A 7,530-nucleotide genomic window follows, 5' to 3' on the forward strand; every position below is an offset into this window, starting at 1 on the left:
TCTCTCTCTTTCTCTCTCTGTGAAAGTATCTGTCACTACAGTATCGAAATGTGATTGTTTCAGTTAGTGGAATAGTTTCATTTTTAAAGTGAAAGTATTTGACATGAGTGTTTTTGTTTCACTTTTGACACGTAATACTTAAATAGTGGAGGAGATATTATGTTGCCGTGTGCTCGAACTCTGCAAGAAGTTAATAATTTTTTTTGACTAAAACACAACTGGAACCCTAAGTAAGGCATGTGTAAAGTTTGAATGAAATTGGTTGCGTAGTTCTCGAGTTTTAGGGATTTACACAGACAGACAGACAGACACACATTCTCATTTTTATATATATAGATATATAATTTGTGACAGAGCAGATCTGAATGAGATGCAGTTGGCTTTGTGCCTGGTAGTGCAATCTTCCTAGTGAGGCACTGTAGGAGAAATGCTTGGCTACAAGCAAACCACTATCCTTGGCATTTGTTGACCTGGAGAAGGCTTTGACAGGGTACCATGTTCAGTACTAAGGAAACTAGATACAGACAGATTGCTTGTTAGGGCTGTACAAGCTATTTGCAAAGATGCAGTTAGTAAAGTGTGAGTCAACAACGATTACAGTAATAAATTTGGTGTGAAGATAGGGGTCTATCAAGATTCAGTCCTCAAAAATCTTCTCTTCACCCTAGTCCTACAGACTTACATTTATATATGTTCCCACATATACATGTTTATACAGTTCTATATTTAAGGAATTATGTACATTATTTACAATTGACGGATATTTGTCCTTATCTTGTTTGTTGTTAACAAAAAAACAGGTTGATATACCCTCCTGACATACCCTTTATCAGGTGTCTTGGAGAAATTTCGAACCTGGGTATTTTTGGATGTTATTATTATCATTATTATTATTATTATTCAGGTCACTGCCTGGAATTGAACTCGGAATCTTGGGGTTAGTAGCCCACGCTCTTAACCACTAAGCCATATGCCCATGGGCAATTATGGAGTGAATTTTACGGCTTGTAAATCTAATATTCTCCTATCCTTCTTAATACCGGTTCCCTTATGCTGTTCATATCTGCACTCGGTCTGCTTATCTCCCCGTGTCACAGCTTTGCGATGTTCTTCTACCCTTATTTTGAGGAGGCAGCATGTTTCACTTTTGTATAACCTACCACAACTGCATGGGATGGAGTACATGCAGTCTTTGGTCATATTCTCTTCTATTGGTGGTTTTACTCGAAGGAGATATTTGCAAAGTGTTGTATTACTTTTGAATACTATTCTGATGCCATATGGGCCGCATATCTTTTGTATCTTTCAGAGAGGCCTTTCACATAGGGTAGACAGACTGTGGACAGTTTATCGGTTTCATCCTCTCTTTTCTTCCTAATTGGAGTGGAGAGTATGCTTGATCATTTCTTCATGGTGGATATCACGATTGCTACTTATATTCATTGCTTGATGTCTTAGGCACTGAGCAATCCCTCTCTTTACACTGTATGGATGGTGAGAGTTGAAGTTGGGGTATCGTCCAGTGAAGGTCGGCTTGTGGTATATGGATATCCTGAATCCATACTTGGTGTGTGTTATTTATACGTCCAGGAATGCTAGCTGATTGTCTTTTTCTTTTTCCATTGTGAACTGTAGGTATGGCTTTATTGAGTTCACATGATCTAACAGCACTTGGACATCTTCCTGGTGGGGCCAGAGTATGAAGGTGTCATCAACATATCGCAGCCATAGGGTTGGTTTTAGTGGTGTTGATCCTAAAGCCAAATTCTCAAAGTATTCCATATATATATTGGCTATTATCGGTGATAATGGCGAACCTATAGCTAAACCCTCTTCTTGTTGATATTTATTAGTGTCCATACTGAAGTAGGTAGTTTCTACACAGAAGGTCAACATTCAGTGACCTTAAAAATGATAATAATAATAATAATAACAACAACATTGAAAAATACCTTAGGAATGAGATCCCAGGTTCAAAATTTCCCCAAGACACCTGATGAAGGCTGGAGGGTATATCAGCTGAAACGTGTTAACAACAAACAAGATGAGGATAAATATCCGTCAAATGTAAATAATGTACATGTTCATGTTAGTATATATCATCATTATTATTATTACTAAGAAAACAGTGAACTTACAGAATTATTAGCACACCAGACAAAATGCATCTCTTCTGGCTTTATGTTGAGTTCAATTTTCCCCTCCCTTCAAAGTTCTGACAGTGAACTGACAGAATCATTAGCACACCATACAAAATGCTTGGCAGCATTTCATCTAGCTTTATGTTCTGAGTTCAGTTTACCCCTCCCCTGAAAATTGCTGGTCTTGTGCTAACATTTGAAACAGTTATTATTCTTAAGGCAGTAAGCTGGCTGAAGTGATAGATATTGGAAAAATGCTTACAGGCATTTCTTCTAAAACTTATGTCCTGAGTTCAAATCTTGCTGAGGTCAAGTTTGCCTTTCATCTTCTTGTGGTTGATAAATAAGTACCATTTGGGTATTGGGGTTGATGTAATCAATTGGTCTTCTCTCACAAGATTTCAGGCCTTGTGCCTATAATACAAAGTTATTATTTGTCAGCAGACGTCACTTAAGAGCTGAGAGTTTGGTGCCAAAGTGGCTGTGCACGAAACTCTTGACCCTTGAGTCATTTTGTATCATTTGAAGAATAAACGTAATGAAGGTTTCAAATTATGACACAAGGCCAGCCGTTTTAAGGGAGGGTTAAGTCAGTTACATTGCCCTCCCATTGTTCAGTTGTTACTTATTTGGTCGACCCTGAAAAGATGAAAGGCATAGTTGACCTTGGTGAAATTTGAATCCAGAACTTAAAAAGCTGGAAAATATGCCATTAAGCATTTTGTAAGGGTTAATAATAATAATAATAATAATAATAATAATAATAATAATAATAATAATAATAATTCGTTTATTGGCCACAAGGGCTTACATAAAATTACATTAAAACACATACAACATAAAAGACAAAAGACAGGACGATACAATGGGTTTTACAACCTGTAAACAAAATAAATAACGATTAAAAATTAAACAATTTAAAACTCTCAATAGAGGAGACGCTTTGAGGACCCCGTGGAAAAACCCACGGGTGCCTGAACAACAGGGCAAGAGCCCTTCTTTTGTTTACAGGTGCATGCTCAGAATTGGTTTTTTCACACTGGCCATTTTTCCAACATTCACTCACCATTCAACAAACTTGCTACAAAGCAACACTTCCCTCCCTACTCTCAACTTCCTCTTCAAATGAAACTTGAAAAAGTTGATGAGGGCTTGGCCACAGAGGAAAGTGCCTGCCTTTAGCCCTTTCAAACGGGTCCACCATACTACCTTTTTCACTACAGCCACTAGACAAATAAAAATTGCCTTCCCCTCCCGGCCAAAAGAGGGCGGCGGGGCAATCTTCACAATAATAATAATCCTTTTTACTATAGGCACAAGGCCTGAATTTTGGTAGGAGGGGACTAGTCGATTAAATCAACTGGTACTTATTTTATCAACCCCAGAAGAATAAATGGCCAAGTCGTCCTCAAGCAGAATTTGAATCCAGAACTTTTTGAATAAATATGTCACTAAGCATTTTGTAAGGATTAATAAAAATAATAATATATTATATATTGAATTATATTTATCCAGTTTGTCCTATCAATACCCCCTCTCTCTATCTATCAATCCTCCTCTTTCTATCTCTCAATCCCCCCTCTCTCTATCAATACGTGCGTGCGCACACACATCGAGTTTGTAGGATCTAAACATATCAAATACAAGGATAAATGCAATAAGATAAACATATATCAGATAGATATAGTGCGCAAACAAACATAACTTTTCAAATTTTAAACCATATTGCGAAACAACTTCTCTTTTCTCAATACTTCCCCCGCCTTCCCTCTCTTCCTCCGACATACACTCACTATTTATCTAACACTCTCACTCACGCTTCATAGTTTTGAATACTCTTCGGTTATTAAGTGTCATTTTTGTTGTCTTGTCTTGTTTTATGTGCATATAAAGGAATACAATTCGTCGGCTGTGTTTTCTATGCAAAACACGCATTGAGGTAAGGTTTTCTCACTTAAAAAAATCGTTTGTTTGGCTTATTTAACATATACGTAGCATGCTTCTTTTTGTTGTTCCAGTCGTGACCATCCCGTCTGACGAGCAGTGCTTAGGACTACATTATCTAAGTAACGAATCTCTTGTGTCTTTTCGTTACCCCCTTTTTCTTTAAGACGATACGGTGTGAATTGAAAGAAATTTAACTGCGATTTCTATTAGGTCAAGCGACTTCTGCAAAGGCCCCCTCCTGCAAACCGTTAGTCACCATATATCGTATTTTATTATTTGATAAACTCAAATAGGCTTTGAAAGAGTTTTAAGTAAAGTCCAATATTTTGCACGACTAAATCAATGCATTTCTGATTCAACATTTGTTATTTCAGCCAGTCTTCAGTTAAAATCAACGCTGCACTCAACTTGTCACTTTTCGTCCTTCTGCAGGTATAGAAAATCAATACCAGTGATATATAAAGTTCAAAGGTTTTCATTGATTACATTTACCGCATCCCAAGTGAGACAAACCCTATAAAATTCCTTTTTTTTCTTTTTTAATGAAGAGAAGCTATTTGGTTCGTAAAAGAAACCATCACAAAACCTGGTGTTCGGCAAAAGAGACTTATATAGAATAAGTAACAAGCTTTAAAGGAAAAATTATTGGGGGGCGATTCGTTCGACTAAAATCCTTCAAAGTGGTGCCAATAACTAAAGCGAGTAAAAGATGAAGAATAAAGGACGATGATCTTGAGAAGCCGAATGTATTTTGGTGGACATTGGAATTAGACACTGAGGGAAAATGGCTGTAACTTTTTTATTTTTTAATTTTGGCGATTTTCGTTTTCGATAATGTGTTTTACATGTCACGGTCATGCGATTCCCCATAAAAAAAAATTTTAGGCTATGGAGATTCCGATTCTGAAAAAAAATTGTTTGAAAAATTTCAATTCCGCGCCCCACCAAGCAGGCTATTTACATGCTAGAGATAACAGCCAAATCTGGTTAGGGTTAGGTTTACCCTAACCCTAACCCCAACCCTAACCCCGTTTGCCAAAGCGCATTTTTTCCTTCATATTTATTTCATATAAGGTGCACTTCAACTACTACACTATTTTTTTTTTCACTTTTTCCACCGGGTGTGGATCTATATAAAAACCGGGGGGGGGGGGGGGATCGAAATTTTGAATTTGAGATTTTTGAAAATTTTTTTTTCAGAATCGGAATCTCCATAGCCTAAAACCCTTCAAGGCAGTGCCCATGATTGAAACAAATATTGGTCTATTGGGTTAACCGAGACTACAGTTAGAAGTGCACTGTGCAGTGGGATCAAATCAGAGGCAGCGATTTTAAACTATCCACCATTCAGCTTACCTCCCGGTAAAACTTATAAGTCTTTACACCGAAACCATTTGAGTTACAAAGTGGGTTGTCAAATTTTGCAACCGTATTAAACTTTAGGAGCAGTCACTACCTAGTATGATTTCGTTTGGCCGCCAGAGAATTACATTTTTTTTCTTTTAGGTGGTAATGCAGCGGCATTTTGGCTTTCAATGAAAACGTAGTTAGTGGTGATGCTTGAATTATATATTTTTTTCGTTTTAGATTTTCTTTTTTTAATAATTTGGCTTGCGAAACAAAAACAAAAGTGAAAATGAATCGCAATAACAAGAAACTGAAACCGATCTGAAATGATTACTTCCCATAGTTAATTGTTGCCGTAAATTGAATTTAAATCAACAACTCGCGCGCGCACACAAAGTTAACTTTGAAATATAGTCTGTACAATGCAAATAGCCTTTTGTATAGATTGAATTTGTAAACCAGTTTAAAATGTTTATTCCACCACCACCTGCTGCAAACTATCAAACCTGTGTAAGAAACAAGGAAGCTTTTCTGTGGTAGCCTAATTTACCTACTGCTTTAAAACTAGACATTGATATTATAACCCTTGATGTTTAAGGCTGGAATGTCTTTAGATCTGTTCATTCAGAGTGCGCTGGGGTTAAACAAAAACGACGGAGCTTTTAGAAGCTAACAAGGGAAACCTGTGAAGTTACTCAACCTGACCTCAATAACAAACATTGACATCAACAATAAACACCTGATCCTGATCCTGCTCGTGGTCTTTCGACCTGCTAGAAATAGCAACAAAATCTTCCTGAAATAATGGATTTACATTGTTTCGGAGGAGAGAGTAAGTCGATTACATCGACCCCAGTGCTTGACCGGTACTTATTTTATCAACTCCAAAAGGATGAAAAGCAAAGTCGAACTCGACGGAGTTTGAACATAGAATGTAAAGGCGGACGAAATGCCACTAAGCATTTTGCCTGGTGTGCTAACGACTCTTGTCAGTTCGCCGCCTTAGTCATCCTGAACCAATACCTTTACTGTTTTTAAAAGAAGAAAAACACTATGTAATCTACTCCTAGATACATTATGTCTGAATGGTGTATGATTTGGTCATGCCTGGAACACCTGTTCTGGTTCGGTTTGGCTTAGAAAACTTTACTTTCTCTTTTGTGTTTGCTTTTAGTAGAAATTGTCACTGTAAAGTTCTTTTCCTTGTTGCCATGGTAACAAAGTAGTGGTAAAAGGATTGGTGAGGGTCATAATGCAAATGCTCCTTTTTGGCCCTTTCTCATAGCTGATTCAGAGAGAGGGAGAGAGAGAGAAAACTGATTTCAAGACTTGCCTGGGTTCCACTGCTTTTTCTTGATATTCCGAATGTTGAGGCATTCTGTATATCTTGTTGTTTTTAATGGTCTTTGTTCTTGAATGCTTGCACATTGATGGCTTGATCTAAGTATGTGGGTATATATCTGTACTGTGTGTACAGACATCCATCTCCTGTGCTACAGGGGTAATGTGTTTCTGAAAATCCTTACCATTATATGAAATTAATATGCCCATTGATTTTCAAGCTATAAAATGATAATGTATTCTGATAGATTTTTCAAAAATCAACAACAAACAAATTACATGAACACTCTTATGTGTAAAAGTAAGCTTCTAAACCTACACAATACAATATGTATAAATGAAAACATTTGAAGAGAAATATGTTAGGAAATATGTCACAATATTTGTAATAGTGTATGTTCCTACCACAAAAACTGTTGGCTACTGTGTGAGGGATGGTGGTGGTGTTGAAATGAGAGTGATCCTATCTTCGTTATAATATAATTCACCATCACTATCTTGAGAGGCAAAGAACTTATTGAAAATTGTTTGATGTTTATGGCACATCATCTTTGTACTGCTCAGTGTAGACACTGAGCTCATTGTAATTTCCTCTTGTAATTCTTATGTTCACAATTAAGGTTGTCATCAACAAAATCTTACTATCCTTTCTTTATATGTGTTGACACTTTAGCAATATTGTTTGTAGTTCATTTATGTGGAGATTTTGGAATCTCTGTATTCTCAGCTTGCTTTTGTTCTAACAGTGTCAGTT

At 36.8% G+C, this 7,530-nt stretch overlaps 1 protein-coding gene across 10 annotated transcripts in view; it reads left to right on the top strand.

The window, feature by feature from the left end:
- Positions 1–7,530, top strand: part of LOC106872834 (probable protein phosphatase 2C T23F11.1) — a 223,620-nt gene that overhangs the window by 45,533 nt on the left and 170,557 nt on the right. Inside the window, exon 1 of one of the 10 annotated variants that reach the window (XM_014919964.2) lies at positions 3,807–4,080. The exons of the other annotated variants lie outside the window; for them this stretch is intronic. The gene's annotated coding sequence lies outside the window, so the exon portion shown is untranslated. Of the gene's footprint in view, positions 1–3,806; positions 4,081–7,530 lie in introns of those variants that run through there. 10 annotated transcript variants of the gene reach the window in all.

Source organism: Octopus bimaculoides, chromosome 7 (assembly GCF_001194135.2).
Source record: "Octopus bimaculoides isolate UCB-OBI-ISO-001 chromosome 7, ASM119413v2, whole genome shotgun sequence".
Taxonomy (NCBI): domain Eukaryota; kingdom Metazoa; phylum Mollusca; class Cephalopoda; order Octopoda; family Octopodidae; genus Octopus; species Octopus bimaculoides.